Source organism: Bubalus kerabau, chromosome 19, assembly GCF_029407905.1.
Source record: "Bubalus kerabau isolate K-KA32 ecotype Philippines breed swamp buffalo chromosome 19, PCC_UOA_SB_1v2, whole genome shotgun sequence".
Classification (NCBI taxonomy): domain Eukaryota; kingdom Metazoa; phylum Chordata; class Mammalia; order Artiodactyla; family Bovidae; genus Bubalus; species Bubalus kerabau.
The window spans coordinates 37,075,293-37,091,752 of NC_073642.1; the positions used below are offsets into that span (position 1 = coordinate 37,075,293).

Genomic DNA, 16,460 nt, shown 5'->3' on the forward strand with positions numbered 1-16,460 from the left:
ATATGCAGATGACACCACCCTTATGGCAGAAAGTGAAGAGAAACTAAAAAGCCTCTTGATGAAAGTGAAAGAGGAGAGTGAAAAAGTTGGCTTAAAGCTCAACATTCAGAAAATGAAGATCATGGCATCTGGTCCCATCACTTCATGGAAAATAGATGTGGAAACAGTGGAAACAGTGTCAGACTATTTTTTTGGGCTCCAAAATCACTGCAGATGGTGACTGCAGCCATGAAATTAAAAGACGCTTACTCCTTAGAAGGAAAGTTATGACCAACCTAGATAGCATATTCAAAAGCAGACACGTTACTTTGCCAACAAAGTCCCATCTAGTCGAGGCTATGGTTTTTTCAGTGGCCATGTATGGATGTTGAGAGTTGGACTATGAAGATAGCTGAGCACTGAAGAATTGATGGTTTTTAACTGTGGTGTTAGATAAGACTCTTGAGAGTCCCTTAGACTGCAAGGAGGTCCAACCAGTCCATCCTAAAGGAGATCAGTCCTGGGTTTTCATTGGAAGGACTGATGCTGAAGCTGAAAGTCCAGTACTTTGGCCACCTCATGCGAAGAGTTGACTCATTGGAAAACACCCTGATGCTGGGAGGGATTGGGGGCAGGAGGAGAAGGGGATGACAGAGATGAGATGGCTGGATGGCATCACCAACTTGATGGACATGAATTTGGGTGAACTCTGGGATTTGGTGATGGACAGGGGGGCCTGGCGTGCTGCAATTCATGGAGTTGCACAGAGTCTGACATGACTGAGCGACTGAACTGAACTAAACTGGCCAACTAAAAAAAATGCTTCTTTTCTTGACCAAAAAGAGACTCATCTACTTGTGCTTCAATATCTTGTAATAATCTTACCCCAAACAGTTGCCTTACAAGAGCATAATTATTCTCCTTAAGATACCTTCTCTACCCACCATTGCTTCCATAGCCATAACTAGAATCAGTTTACATATTCCACAGTGACAGCAAGTACAAAATCTGACTGAGAAAAGACATATTAAATACCAAAACGCATTCAATATTTCTCTAATTTATATCAGTACGCACCCAGAAAATACAGATAAGAATCAATTCTACAGGGAATGGAATATAATACTACATTGAGTCAAATTTTTCACTCTGGGCACATTTATCCACTGAATTTAATATGTTATCTTGAGATCTAGAAATGACTCTGACAGTTGGCTTTATGAGTTAACTAAACTCAATGGTGACCTATATTCAATGACCTATATTCAATATTTAAATGACAGAACTTCCCTAGCAAATCTCAAACCTTGGGCATATAGAAATGTTACAGTGCCTTAACTATACAATATAATCTATATAGTATATAATCTATCCCATTTCCCACTGTTTTTCTAGGGGTCCCAATAGACATTCATTTTCCTAGGCATTGAAAAATGGGTTAGTGAGGGGAGAATCAACTTAAAATCAATCAATGATTTTAAGACACCTTTTTAAGAGGTTTCTGTCCTCTGAAGACTATGGATGATAATAGAGATATTTCATTCGCCTGAGTTTTGTAATTTCAATGGGAAACACAATAACAGGCAGAGGGAAAGAATAGCAATCAAACAGGGACCCCTGTTTTAATAGGGATACTTGATGGTATTAACTATAGTATCCTTAGAACGGAAATAAATGAATTCAGTAATTAATCTATATATCTAGAAAAATTCTAGGACTCCAAAAATGCCACTGCAGTACCATTAGTCAAAGCAGGAACTTATGATGTTTGTTGATACATAGAATTTTGACCTAGATATGCCTCATCTCATGTCTGTGGTTATTTCCTCAGTTTCAAAACAAAAAAATTGAAATGTACTTGCAGAATTTCCACATTGACTCCTTGACCCGTGGAGTGAGATATGTGTTTGCATGCTCAGTTGTATCTGACTCTGCAACTCTATGGATTGTAGCCTGCTTGGTTGTTCTGCCATGGGGTTTCCCAGACAAGAATACTGAAACAGGTCGCCACTTCCTCCTCCAGAGGATCTTCCTAACCCAGGGATCGAACCCTTGTCTCCTGCATCTCCTTTCATTGGCAAGCATATTCTTCACCACTGAGCTACCAGGGGAAACCAGACTAATAAACCAAAGGCAGACCACATTTTTATGGAAATTGCCAAAATTATTGTTATCATTAAAACTGTAGCAATGATTATACCTACAAGCTCCTAATGTTCTCATCTGTACAAAAGGCAGATTTGTATTGGAGAATGACTGAAGATTATGATAAATTTAATTATCACTGATTCTTTTGGCATCTGCTGTTCCATATGTGGGGTGTTCAGATATGGTCTAGGTGTGAAGCAAACCAATTGAGAAATTAATTGTTTTATTTTCTTCTATACCAATTATAAAGAAGCACTAGAGCAATTTTCTTTTAACAGGAAGGGTCAGCAGTATACCTTCACTGCACGTTTTGGATTATGTCAACTCTCCTGCTCTTTGTTGTAATCTAGTCTTCAAGGACTTTGATCACCTTGATGTCCCACAGATACATGTAATTTAGTGAACTAAATAATATCTTAACTGACTTTTAAAAGGCAATTGCTGGCATATTGTATTACTTGAAGCAGTTGAAATTGCCTTGGTAATCTATTTTTTAAAGATTTGGTAGAAAGTAAAGTCATTTGAGGTAGTAAATTGACAGCTTTCTCTATTTCTTTCCTGAAAATTAATCTAATTTTTACCTCTTTACTGATTAATTTTTGCAAATTATACTTTCCTACATAATTATTTCATTTTTTATATCTTTTTTTTTTTTTAATACTATCATGGGCTGAGCTGAGTTAAAGTCTTCTGTTACACATCTATTTCTCTATCCTGTAGGTTTTGTTTTTTGAAGTTGAGACGTTTACCTCATGGATATTTAACACTATTATGCTTTTGTTGTAAATGGCTCTTTTTGACATCGTAGACTGTCTTTTGTCTCAGTTAATGCTTTTTTGGCCAGAATTCTGCCTTGACTATAAATTATGACTCTAGCTTCCTTTTGTGTGCCTTTGCATATATAATTTGCCATTCTTTAATTCTCCATCTTTCTGAATTACTTTGTTTTAGCCATTTATCATCTATAGAGAATATACATATATATTTATATGAAGTAGTTTGCTTTATTGGAAAATCTTTCTGAAAATATGAGTTAATTTCATTTTTATTTATTGATGTGAAAAATATTTCTGATCTTATTTCTGCTGAATAATTCTATGTTATGTTTTTCTTTTACAGAGTTATTTTTCTTCTTTTTTCCCCCACAGCACACAACTATGTGCTTATCCCCAACTAGGTATTGAATGTGGCTCTTAGGCATTTAAAGTAAGGAGTCCTAACCATTAGACAAACAACAGGAAATTTCCAAAATTAACATTACTTTCTCCCCTCAAGTCCTCCACCAGGGATGGAACCCAGGACTCCAGCATTGAGAGCACTAAGTCCTAACCACTGGACCACCAGGCAATTCCTTCTTTTCACAGTTTTTAAAGAGACTTAAAATAGTGGTCATTTTTCTACACTTTTTTTTTTTTGATGTGTCATTCTGATAATTATAAAAGTTTGTCTTTTTGTTCTAGCTTACAAATATTGATATAATCAATATTTATACTTTTAAATATAACTATATTACTGCTTTTTTGGTTTTAAAGGATTCCTTGGACTCCTAGCTAATAAAGTACCTTTAAATCAATGAATTTGTCTCTCATGCTGTTTCCTCCATCCTTCCAAATGTTTTTAGCTGTCTCATTTCTACATATATAGACATGTAACTTCCATATTCTGTTCTATCACCATAAACACCCCCATTTCTTTGAATTTTGGTTTTATAGTTACACATGTTCAACGCTCAACAAATTATTTTGCCATGATTTCCCCACCTCATTTTTTTTTATTTTTCCAGTAGTTTTCTCAAGAAAGTCTCATGTTTTCTTACATGTTTAACATTATTTATCTGAGGTGTTTATGCTCAAAGAACATCTTGATTGAATTTTTAAAAACCCTTGGCTCACGTGTTCTTCTCTTGAGTATTTTGTAGTTCTTTCCCTCTGTTGCTGTGGAGAAATCTATGGCCAGCTTGATTTTTTTCCCTGTTATAAGCATCTTATTCTTTTTATACCACAGTCCAAAAGGGTTTTTCTTTATCTTTAAAATCCAAGAAATTTACTAGGCTTAGTCCCAATGTTGAGTTTTCTGGGTCAGTTTATTGGTTTTCTGTTTTTTGATGGTGCGTTATTACAATATGTAGATAAACATTTTTTTTCTTAAATCTCAAGAAAGGCTTTCTGAATTATATCTGAAACTTTTCTGTTCTACTGCTTTGTTTTTTGTTGTTGTTGTTTTTTTTTTTTTTCAGATACAGCAGCTATGCATCATTTGAATATCTATCCCATGTCTTCTAGAATTCCTTTTCTAATTCTTCAAAACTCTTTAATTCAGCTTGATTTCATTCCTGTTTGGTGATCTGTATTTGGAAGCTTTTATAAGTATTTTTGTGTCTATGAATTAAATCTGCCCCCTAGTTTTAATGAAGATAGAAATTGTGGCTCTTTTTTATTCAAAAATTTTTTTCGTTAATTTTGAATGATTTCTAAGGAGTCATGATGTCTTATGAAACCATGTTAATACAGGAAGAACCTCTAAGTTCAGTAATTAAGATCAGTAATAAGATAAGGCTGCCCTCTACAACCATTGCTATTTGAAATTTTATAGCAGATCCTAGCACATTGTAAAGAAAGGGGGAAAATGTCACAATGATTGGAAAGAAAAAAAAGGTCATTACTCACAAATGTATGATTTTCTACTTAAAAAACCAAACTAATTCACTTAAAAATTATTAAAATTAATAAGTTTTAGTATAAGCTAGATAAAATGCCAATATAGAAATATCAGTTTCATGTCTGTACCACAAAAATACTTAGGAATAGTTATTTAAAATACAAAAAGATAAAAGACTTGCATGGAGAAAACCATAAACCCTAAAGAACATCATTAAAGTCCTAAGTAAAAGGAAATCATATGATCTTCATGGTTAAGATGACCCAATACTATTAAGAGATCAAACCTACCCACCCTGAACTAAAAATTGTAAATGATTGAAGTCATAGGCTCTTCTAAGAAACTTGGTAAACTAATTCTAAAATGTATACAGAAGAGAAAATTGTCAACTAGAGCCAAGATTATCCTGGGGAAGAAGAAAAAGTAAATGGTCTTGCTGTATAAATTATCAAGGCATTATGGATTTTCAGTAACATAGCACTGTGTCATGTTGGTAGAGGGATAGACAACTATCCAATAGAAAGCCTATAAACATGCCTGTGTTTCTTACAAAAATGTTATATGCCAGAAGCTTCACTGCTCATCAGTGGATAACTGAGGGGGTATTCAGCAAATGGTGCTCACATAATAATTGTCCATATGAAAATGGATACTCCTAACTTCAATTCCAGATAGACTGACTTTTATGGGAAAGTACAACTGTTTAAATACTTAGAATATAATACAGAAAAGTGTCTTATGACTTTAGAATAAGGAATGACTGCTTAAATAATATGCATAAAATATTAATTACCAAATAAAAGGTAATAAACACAGTTCAGTTCAATCGCTCAGTCATGTCTGAATCTGCAGCCCCATGGACTGCAGCATGCCAGGCTTCCCTGTCCATCACCAACTCCTGACGTTTACTCAAACTCATGTCCATTGAGTCGGTGATGCCACGCAACCATCTCATCCTCTGTCGTACCCTTCTCCTCCTGCCTTCAATCTTTCCCAGCATCAGGGTCTTTTCCAATGAGTCAATTCTTCACATCAGGTGGCCAAAGTATTGGAGTTTCAGCTTCAACATCAGTCCTTCCAACGAATATTCAGGACTGATTTCCTTTAGGATGGACTGGTTGGATCTCCTTGTAGTCCAAGGGACTCTCAAGAGTCTTCTCCAACACCACAGTTCAAAAGCATCAATTCTTTGGTGCTCAGCTTTCTTTATAGTCCAACTCTCACATTCATACATGACTACTTGAGAAACTATAGCTTTGACTAGACAGACCTTTTTAGTAAAGTAATGTCTCTGCTTTTTAATATGCTGTCTAGGTTGGTCATAGCTTTTCTTCCAAGGAGCAAGTGTCTTTTAATTTCATGGCTGCAATCACCATCTTCAGTGATTTTGGAGCCCCCAGAAATAAAGTCTCTAACTGTTTCCACTGTTTCCCCATCTATTTGCCATGAAGTGATGGAGCCATAGATGCTCCTTACAATTTTAAAAGCTTCATTCATCACACAACATCATTTAAGAGGTGAATCAAGAAAGTCACAAACCAGGAGAAGATATTTGCAACACATTTAGCCAATGAGGGTTTATTCCAATAAATCAATAGAAGGAACAATCCATGTAGCAATATGGAAAGAGAATCACAGAAGACTATACACAGTATGCAAGTATATCTGACAAAGCTGTACAACCAGAAAAAGAAAACAAATTCTGCTTAGAATTACATACATTTGGTATAAAAATTACTTTTTAAAGAAAGAGAAAATCAATAAAATGCAAATAAACATTCATAGTTATCTCTAAGCAGAAGAGATAGAAGTGGATAAAATGGGATGCACATAGATAAATAAATTCAGTATTATTGATCTTTCTAAGTTCTTTATTTGGATAACAGCTTTCTAGTGCTTATACAAGCTTGAGAAATCTTCAAAGTTTTTGTATTATTTATATCTTAAATATATATTACTCATGTGTATGTTAGTCACTCAGTCATCTCTGACTCTGTGTGACCCCATGGACTGTAATCCACAAGGCTCCTCTGTACATGGGATTCTCCAGGTAAGAATACTGGAGTGGGTGGCCATTTCCTTCTCCAGGGGACCTTCCCAATCCAGGGATTGAAGCCATGTCTCTTGCATAAGCAGATGGATTCTTTACCACTGAACCCCAGGAAAGCCCCAATCGAACAATTTCAAATATTCTTCTATATGTACTGAACTGTACATTAAAAAAAGTCATAAAGAATTTTAAGCAAGGAGAGCATGTTTCAACTATTACTAGGAAAGTTTTCATCTTCAACCAGGTAACAAATTCTATATAGTAAGTGAGGAGGTGAGGAGGGGGCCATCTACCCTGCCTGCAGATCAAACCACTGTACTCGAGTAGTCAAAGGAGTGGTTAAAGATAGCATTTAGAGTGCCCTAATATTTCCTGGGAAATTATTACTATAGTTTGGTCTCAAGAAAATCCTGAGATTTGATCTAAACCCTTTCTTCTTGAGAGCTCATCAGCAATTAAACACAACCATACTATGTCCCCAAATCATCTCCTTTCTGAGCTATCTATGCTCTAGTTTCTCTAGTCATTCTTTATGCAAGTTCCATTTTTATAGAAAAGTTTACCATCTGGGTGTTTTCCTCCGGGCATATGGCAATTTGAAAATGCCTGTCTTAAAGACATGGTGCCAAGAATAGAATCCAATACATTAACTAAGACCATTGCAGAATCCACTGAGATTATTACATTTCTTGTCACTATACTATTACTAATGTAGGATAAAATTATACAAAGTATATTTTTGTATATCAGCACTGGCTATTGTAAACCACGAAAACTGGTTTTTCATGAACTCTATCCATTCTAACTTCTGTTATTCTGTTCCTATTTAAATAACTTGTTTTCTTATATCTAATCCTGGCCTTGTGTCATTACATGGTTGTCTATTTTTGAAAGTCTATCTTGTAGTGTTTTGGTTTGGGAGATGGATCGACATGGAATATTACATCAGTATGGTGACCGCTTTCCAATTTAAAAAAAAAAAAAAAAAGGATTGCTTGCATTATTTTGTTTTCACAAAGTCCCTTAATAACACACAGGGATTATTATTCCCATTCAAAAATTAGGGAAACTAAAATCAGGAACATAAGTAATGTGCTCCAAATCAGGTTTATTAAGTGGCAGATCCTACACTTGAGCCAACATATTTTGGATCCAGGGATCTCTTCACTGAATTATACTGTTTCTTTCACACTAGACTGTTAAACGTTGATTACATTTATCTTAAAAAGTCACTAAATGAAGACCTAGAATAGGGAAATTTTCTGAGAAGAAATCCCCCCAAATTATTCCACTTTCATAAGTAAGTGCTAACAATAATGGTGATTCCAAGAATCATGCAAAGAGAATTACAATCCACATTTTAATGGCATAAGTCACAACACACATGTCAAGGAAAATAATTAGATCATCTTGGCTTCAATTTAGGAAATTGTCAAAGTTTTCACAACTCCTTCGACTTGTAATGCAACTCGCATGCTAATGTTTCTATCTGTGGCAAGAAATCAAGTAGGCTGAGGTTAGGGAGTCTAGCCTGGGTTTACTGGAAGAAAGCCTGACAAGTCATGCATCAGATTCCTCAGAGGCAGTTTTACAAGGAAATGTGGGACAGGAGTGGTGCCCTAGAGCCTTGTTTAGAGGGCAAGCCTGTGTCCATGAAACGTAACAAATTAAGTGCTCCAGATATCTCAATTTGGCACCTTTACAACAGATGTACATGAATGATTGCAATGATCTTCAACTGTGATTTTATCAGTCATCGGGGAACTAACGGTGATAGATGGGTCTTCAAATTAAAGAAGCTAAACTTGAAAACAAACTAGTTCTAACTGAAAAGAAGCACAATACTAGGATGGGCAATAAATAAAAACCAGGGTGAGGGACTTCTCTGGTGGCACAGTGGACAAAAATCCACCTGCCAATGCAGGGGACTTGGGTTCCATCCCTAGTCTGGGTAGATTCCACATGCCACAGTGCAACTAAGCCCTCCAGCCACAACTGTTGAAGCTTAAATGCTCTAGAGTCTGTGCTCAGTAACAAGCGAAGCCACCACAACGAGAAGCCTTCACCTCCCAAAGAAGAGTAACCCCCACTTGCTGCAACTAGAGAAAGCCTGCAGGCAGCAAGTGAAGACCCAGGCAACCAAAAATAAAATAAATAAATAATTAAAAACAAAACAGTGTGTGCCCTCGGTCAAGTCATTTCACTATTCTGGACCTCTATTTAGCATCTGTACATTGAAGTATAAAAAACTCAACAGAACACTTTTCAAAGCAAAACTGCAAAGAACCCTACACTATATCCAGACGAAACTGGTATAAAGAGAGGACGGAAAGCCAACGGATTTCTAAGCTCCAGAAAGAAAGAAATGAACAAACAAAAACAACTAAAACACACTGGACTAGTTCCAGCTAGCACTAATACATCATATTGTCCTCAGTAATTGAAAATGAATCTAAGTGCTAAGTACTGTAAGCATTATGCGATTGAGTATGAACTGGCATAAACAGTCATGAATAGCATCCGATTTGTATTCAGAATGCAACTCCTGGCAGCTGTATATATATAGAAAGAACAAATGACTAGAGGCAGTTTGGAAACTTTTGTCTAAGATCAACTGACCAGGACTTGAACCAAGGAAACAAACAGCCTATCCTGAGAGACAATCTACCTTTGCCAAGAGAACTCCTTTATTGAAATTCTCCTCTATCCAAGTTTGTTTGTTTTTTTCCCTCCCTAGCATCATCAGCAAGTCTATAAGCCAGATTTATGGCAGAAAGTGAAGAGGAACTAAAAAGCCTCTTGACGAAAGTGAAAGTGGAGAGTGAAAAAGTTGGCTTAAAGCTCAACATTCAGAAAACGAAGATCATGGCATCTGGTCCCATCACTTCATGGGAAATAGATGGGGAAACAGTGTCAGACTTTAATTTTTTGGGCTCCAAAATTACTGCAGATGGTGACTGCAGCCATGAAATTAAAAGATGCTTACTCCTTAGAAGGAAAGTTATAACCAACCTAGATAGCATATTCAAAAGCAGAGACATTACTTTGTCAACAAAGGTCCATCTAGTCAAGGCTATGGTTTTTCCAGTGGTCATGTATGGATGTGAGAGTTGGACTGTGAAGAAGGCTGAGCGCTGAAGAATTGATGCTTTTGAACTGTGGTGTTGGAGAAGACTCTTGAGAGTCCCTTGGACTGCAAGGAGATCCAACCAGTCTATTCTGAAGGAGATCAGCCCTGGGATTTCTTTGGGGGGAATGATGCTGAAGCTGAAACTCCAGTACTTTGGCCACCTCATGCGAAGAGTGGACTCATTGGAAAAGACTCTGATGCTGGGAGGGATTGGGGGCAGGAGGAGAAGGGGACGACAGAGGATGAGATGGCTGGATGGCATCACTGACTCGATGGACATGAGTCTGAGTGAACTCTGGGAGTTGGTGATGGACAGGGAGGCCTGGAGTGCTGCAATTCATGGGATCGCAAAGAGTCGGACACGACTAAGTGACCGAACTGAACTGAACAAGTACATTATTTCTTAAGGGTAAAACAGAGACTTAAACTTCCTCCAGTAAACTCAGTGGCTAAATATTAATACAAAATTAAATTTCAGACTCAAACCTAGTTTTATCAAACCGATCTGACATTTGACTGTTATTTTGATGACTTCATGTTTTAAAAAGTTGATTTGATTAGCTCTCTGACAATCAGGATTTTCAGTTAATGAAAATATTCTTATTCAGATGGCTAGAAAGAGAAATACAGAGGGAAAGTCTGTATGTGCTAAATCCATTCACCTTGGGTTTTCTACTTGATTTGAAACATAACTACAGTCTAAATGTTAACTGGAGCCCTCCATGTTTGAGCTTTCATGATGCCTAGAGGAAACAATGAGAACCAGGATTGAGCCAGGACTTACATTTGTGAGGTCTGAGCAGTTCACATGCACTGAGCTTTCAGAAAAGCCCAAGGCATCTATTTCCCCACCAATGGCCCAGGGGCATTGGCAGATTCTGCTTAACATCAGTAGGACCTCCTGCATCACTGAGAAGTCCCACTTAATTAAGACATTAGCTCCTAACACACCAAAGAAAGTTTCCTAAATGCCAAAATGAGGATTTCCTTGCCGAGACATGTTGAAATCCTCTTTCAGCTCCCTTTTGTGTACCACAGCCCGCACTGCGTAAAGTGTCAGCCTAGCCTTGCTAACTTTGTTAGAGGGAGGGCCAATAACAACACTCAGCTGATTATAAAAGAAAGGGAAGAGAGTCTGAATGATTATAGAATTCTTATAATGTGCCATGGTGTTATTATGGCACTCTGCCCAGGGCTCATCAAAGATAAATGAGGTTTGAAGAGTAGGGTTTTTTTATGTTAAATTTAATAGACATTCCCTTTTCTTTCTTTCTTTTTTCTTTTTTTTTTTTTTTAAACTGGCAAGGGAATGGAAAAGACATCAAAGCAGTTTTCCTATAAATCTATACGAAAATGAATTTCAGAGTCAACTTTTCTGCTTTTATTACTCACGGTGTTTTTATTTTTTTGGAAGCTGAAAGGGAACATAATTCAGTGCCTTTCAAATTGCTTTGGAGAAATATAATAAATCCAATATATATGGAAAAGTTTATAGGGTTGGGTTTTTTCCCCCAAATATATACAACTCTGAGATCTTTCTCTGATATTAAGATCATTTCTAAAAAATTCTCTTCAAAGTTTTTTCATACATATTTCACTAGATTTCCTAGACACTTTGTAATTTATAATTCTGAAGTCCAATGACAGGAGACAAGGTTTAATATTTTGACTATACGAAGCTGTGGTCTTTTCTAAGCTGCTACTCTTAAAATCCTCGTCCAAGCTTTAAAATACAGTAACAGCTCTTTCACTTTAGTTCCTATGGCTAAAATTTTTGATGGAAAATAGGAAGGGGAAGAATGTCCATTAATATTGCAACAGCAGCCTCTGAATGTGCTTCTTGTGTGTAAAATTATATTTTTATGATATTTCTCTGGTTTTGTTTGAATCAGCTCGATTGAAAATCATCTTGAACCCAATTTTTATCCAGTAACTGCCTCTCAATACACATTACTCTTGTAACTGTTAAAGATTTGTTGGTTCAGCTTTTCAGGCAAGGCTATTTGAATGCACAGTGGTGGGGGGCGGTGCCAGTGTGTTCTTATGACCATGTCAAAGTTAAGCAAATCCAAAGTTGCTGAGTTATACCCAGTAGCTAAATCTCCATAATAAAAGTCAGTACTTTAAGAAAAAGTTCAAAGTTCATGGTCCAAAAAAAGGAACTCAGTGCTAAAACATAGTATTAAATCCAAGCAAATAAGTCAGAGTACCCCTGGATTTGAAGGAGTTTCTTTAAGTGGAAGGTAGTCTCAGAACCTAAATAAATCCTTCTAACCAGAGAGTCTTGGGTAAGGATTTGAATTGTTTCCCTGACTGTCTGAATACTGGGTTCATCATTTTATAAATGGCTTTCTATGTATAAAAATAAATACTACTTACCAGACACAAAGGATAAAAAACCTAAAATCATCAGCGTTGGTATATTTGTTGGATTGAAGAGGATGCTGTCTGTGCTGATTGGAAGAACAGTGGGTCAGAGACAGGCCTTTTCCCAGGTTTTCTTCATTTACTTAAATTGCAATTGCCTTTCAGAGTGGAAGGTGGGAATTAATAGACAAGGGTGCTGCTGCTGCTGCTAAGTCGCTTCAGTCATGTCCAACTCTGTGTGACCCCATAAATGGCAGCCCACCAGGCTCCCCCATCCCTGGGATTCTCCATACAAGAACACTGGAGTGGGTTGCCATTTCCTTCTCCAAAAATGAAGTCGCTCAGTCGTGTCCGACTGTTAGCGACCCCATGGACTGCAGCCCACCAGGCTCCTCCGTCCATGGGATTTTCCAGGCAAGAGTACTGGAGTGGAGTTCCATTGCCTTCTACGAGACAAGGGTGAGAATATAGTAAAACTCCAGTGCTTTTTGTCAGGCATCAAATCATTAGTATGGGCAAGGACAACCTTAAATAGATGTTAAAAAATTGAAAAACATTTACCCTTTTGAAAGTCAACCTTTCTTAAATGTGCAGAACAAAGTTGGCAGTCATTCTGCAATGCTAATGGTACTGAAACTATCCCAGATTTAGAAGAGTGATACATATATGGCTCACAAGATCCTTCCTGAAGGACTAGACCAATGTTTCTCAACCCCAAATAAACATCAGAACTGCCTAGGGACCCTGTGACTTAATTGATCAAACCTGGAGAGGGGTATATTTTAAAGCTCTCCAAGTAACCCTCATATGCAAAGATGGAGGAACCAAATAGATTGTAAATAGTACAGAAATATTTTTTAAATGTTTATATTGGAAAAATAATGTATGCAGGCTCTCACCACTCCACACACAGAATAGCATCCCTTTCAAAAAAGGGATAGCTTTCCCAAATGCATTTTTTAAAATTGCATTAATTGAGACTTGATATGCACAGAAAATGTGTTGCCTTAATGGTCTCTATAGTTTCCTTTAAAACAATATTCTCTGATTAGGAGGAAAAAATATATTTAACAGGCCTTCTCATTCAATAATCAAAGTAGTCCTCTCAGATAGTATTGTCTTTGTTGGACAACAAAAAACTCAGTTTCACAGATGTCCTCTTCATTCCTTGCTTTTTTCCCAGGGTACTAATTGAACATGAGATGGTCTGTGGCTTATGTCTTATTGACACAAGACAAGGGTGGAGGGCAACTCTGGTGTCATACAGGTCCCCAAGAGTTTATGAAGAGCATCACCTGGTCTCTGGCAGGATGGCACTCTCTACTGCTTAGTGGACACCATATTTGCTTTCATGCTCACTCCTGGCTAGTGAATGCTTTGATGTGGCTTTGGCCAACTCACTCATGCTGACTCGGCTTTTGTCCATCTTTGCTTTTTGCAGGCTGTTGGGTTTCTGCCACATAGTTCATCCTACCTTGCTGCTGCTGCTAAGTCGCTTCAGTCGTGTCCAACTCTGTGTGACCCCATAGAAGACAGCCCACCAGGCTCCCCTGTCCCTGGGACTCTCCAGGCAAGAACACTGGAGTGGGTTGCCATTTCCTTCTCCAGCCATCCTACCCTAAGTCTTCATAATCCACCCCCTCCTCTGCTGTAGGCTCAACTCACCCTGCCACATTTTTTTAGAAGGCAGCAATCCTTCCATCTCTTCATTTTCTTTCTGAAGACTATCATAATTTAAAATTTCTAAAATGTCTTAAGTTGGAATAAAATAAAATGACATTCAAATATACTCGGTGCTTTGTTGTTCAGTTGTGCAGTCGTGTCTGACTCTTTTGCAACCCCATGGACTGTATCCTGCTAGGTTCCTCTGTCTATGGGATTTTCCAGGCAAGAATACTATGGGAGTGCATTGCCATTTCCTTCTCTAGGGGATCTTCCTGACCCAGGTATCAAACCTGAGTCTCCTGCACTATGGGCAAACTTTTTACCTCTGAGCCATTAGGTACTTGCTGCTGCTAAGTCGCTTCAGTCGTGTCCAACTCTGTGCGACCCCATAGAAGGCAACCCACCAAGCTCCCCGTCCCTGGGATTCTCCAGGTAAGAACACTGGAGTGGGTTGCCATTTCCTTCTCCAATGCATGAAAGTGAAAAGTGAAAGTGAAGTTGCTCAGTCGTGTCTGACCCTCCGCGACCCCATGGACTGCAGCCTTCCAGGCTCCTCCATTCATGGGATTTTCCAGGCAAGAGTACTGGAGTGGGTTGCCATTGCCTTTTCCAATTAGGTACTTAGAGAGCACTAATTTCATTACTTTGCAGCAAGCTTTCCTACTACTCATCACTCATTTTTTCCTGTCTTGTCTTTTTAAAAAATTACTTTCTCTCTTTTCTTTTCCTAGAAATTAGAAGCTATGATGGCTGATTAGAGTTTATCCTTTTGGATAGGGAAAGAGGCAAAAAGGGATTGCATCAGTTTTTTGTTTTGTTTTTATTCCACTTCACTTCCTAGTCCAAGGGCCAAAGCACCATGTCAGAACAAGCCCAAAATATTTGCTTACTTGAGCCCCCAATCTATTGTTTGAAGAGTGAAAGCTTCTAAATAACAATGGTACAAAATTAGAAATGCAGAAATGACCATGTAGTTGACCTATCTGACTAAGTTATCTGTTTAGATACTGCAGGGGTTGGGCTTTGATATTTATTTTTTTGCTACTATTTTTGGGGGAAGCAGAATGTATAAAATTGGACACTGAAATAGCTATTAGAATTTTCAAGGCTATATTTCTTAAAATGCTAAACAGTAAGAAAAACACTGTATTCCTATAGTTGCTTACTGTGTCATTTGAAATTGTTGTTTTCTAAAAATATTATATTAATTCAGTCTTTCATAAAACATAACACTTTTTACAAAAATACACTCAAAATTTTAGTAAGAGAGGTATATGATAATCAGGGTGTGTTTGTGTCTGTTTATAAAGAAAAGAGAGAGAAGGAAGGAATCCTGGATGAAAAGATAGAAGCTAGTCTATAGGATCACTCAGTGAGTCAACATCTCGGAGCAAATGAAAACTTGTTACGTATTTACTTACTTTAAATCACCCCAGGGTGCAGACTCAAGCAGTAAGAATTAATTAGATGATGCAAAATGGAATATCAATGACCAAGAACAATTCAATTCAACTAAAGATGAATTTTTAAATATCTCTCACTTCTCATTCTAAAAATGACTGACTATACAATGTGTCTATCCAACCAACACAAGTAGCTAATATCTTTCATGCCACATGTTCTATAGCCCTTTGTATGCATGTGTGTGGCTCTGGCTTATGCCTCAATTGCTACAGCTAAAATTAGAAATCGAAAGTAAATGCTTTCTCCCTAGTTCCCTTGCTGAGCCAGAGAATGGAATTATTGGTAAGGATAACACTATTATCTTTGATCTTTCACAAATAAAAATCATTATATATCTAAATGTGTATTGATACCTACATCCATCTAACTATCTACATTTCATGGCCTGAGTTTGTGAATCTAAGTAGTTCCTAAATGCAAAGAGCTTGCTTAACTATATACCAAGTTCCAGTCTATCTGTGCATGAGTACATGTGTGTGTCACTCAGTCATAACTAACTCTGCGACCCCATGGACTGTAGCCCACCAGGGTCCTCTGTCCGTGGGATTTCCCAGGCAAGAATACTGGAATGGGTTGCCACTTCCTCCTCCAGGGGATCGTCCCAACCCAGGCATCAAACCCATGTCTCCTGTGTTTCTTGAACTGGCAGGCGGATTCTTTACCACTGAGCCACCTGGGAAGCCAGTCTATCTGTAGCTCTATGTTAAAAATATGTTTTAAAAATATTCAAAAGGCTTACACAGTTACCAAATGTCTCTGTTTATCACTGATAGCGTGACTCAAAGGAAGAATAAATTGTGTTCATTGTGAGATGCCGTCTTTTGATGTGCCCAACTCTACTCCATCAGTCACCAAATACCAGTCCTAAGGAAAAGGAGACTGAAGGAAAAAACAAAGACACATGACTACAAGATGTACTATTACCAAATGATCCCATGGCTTTTGTGAGCATACTATTGTTTGCCTGGTTCACTGAAAAAGGTGCAGAACAATGCTATC

At 37.5% G+C, this 16,460-nt stretch overlaps 2 long non-coding RNA genes across 4 annotated transcripts in view; one reads left to right on the top strand and one right to left on the bottom strand.

The window, feature by feature from the left end:
* Positions 1-16,460, bottom strand: part of LOC129634029 (uncharacterized) — a 130,190-nt gene that overhangs the window by 100,137 nt on the left and 13,593 nt on the right. The gene's annotated exons all lie outside the window — the stretch shown is intronic.
* LOC129634028 (uncharacterized) lies at positions 12,527-14,121 on the top strand. The gene is made up of 2 exons (XR_008705377.1): positions 12,527-12,791; positions 13,774-14,121. It is a non-coding gene; the product is annotated as an uncharacterized LOC129634028 (long non-coding RNA).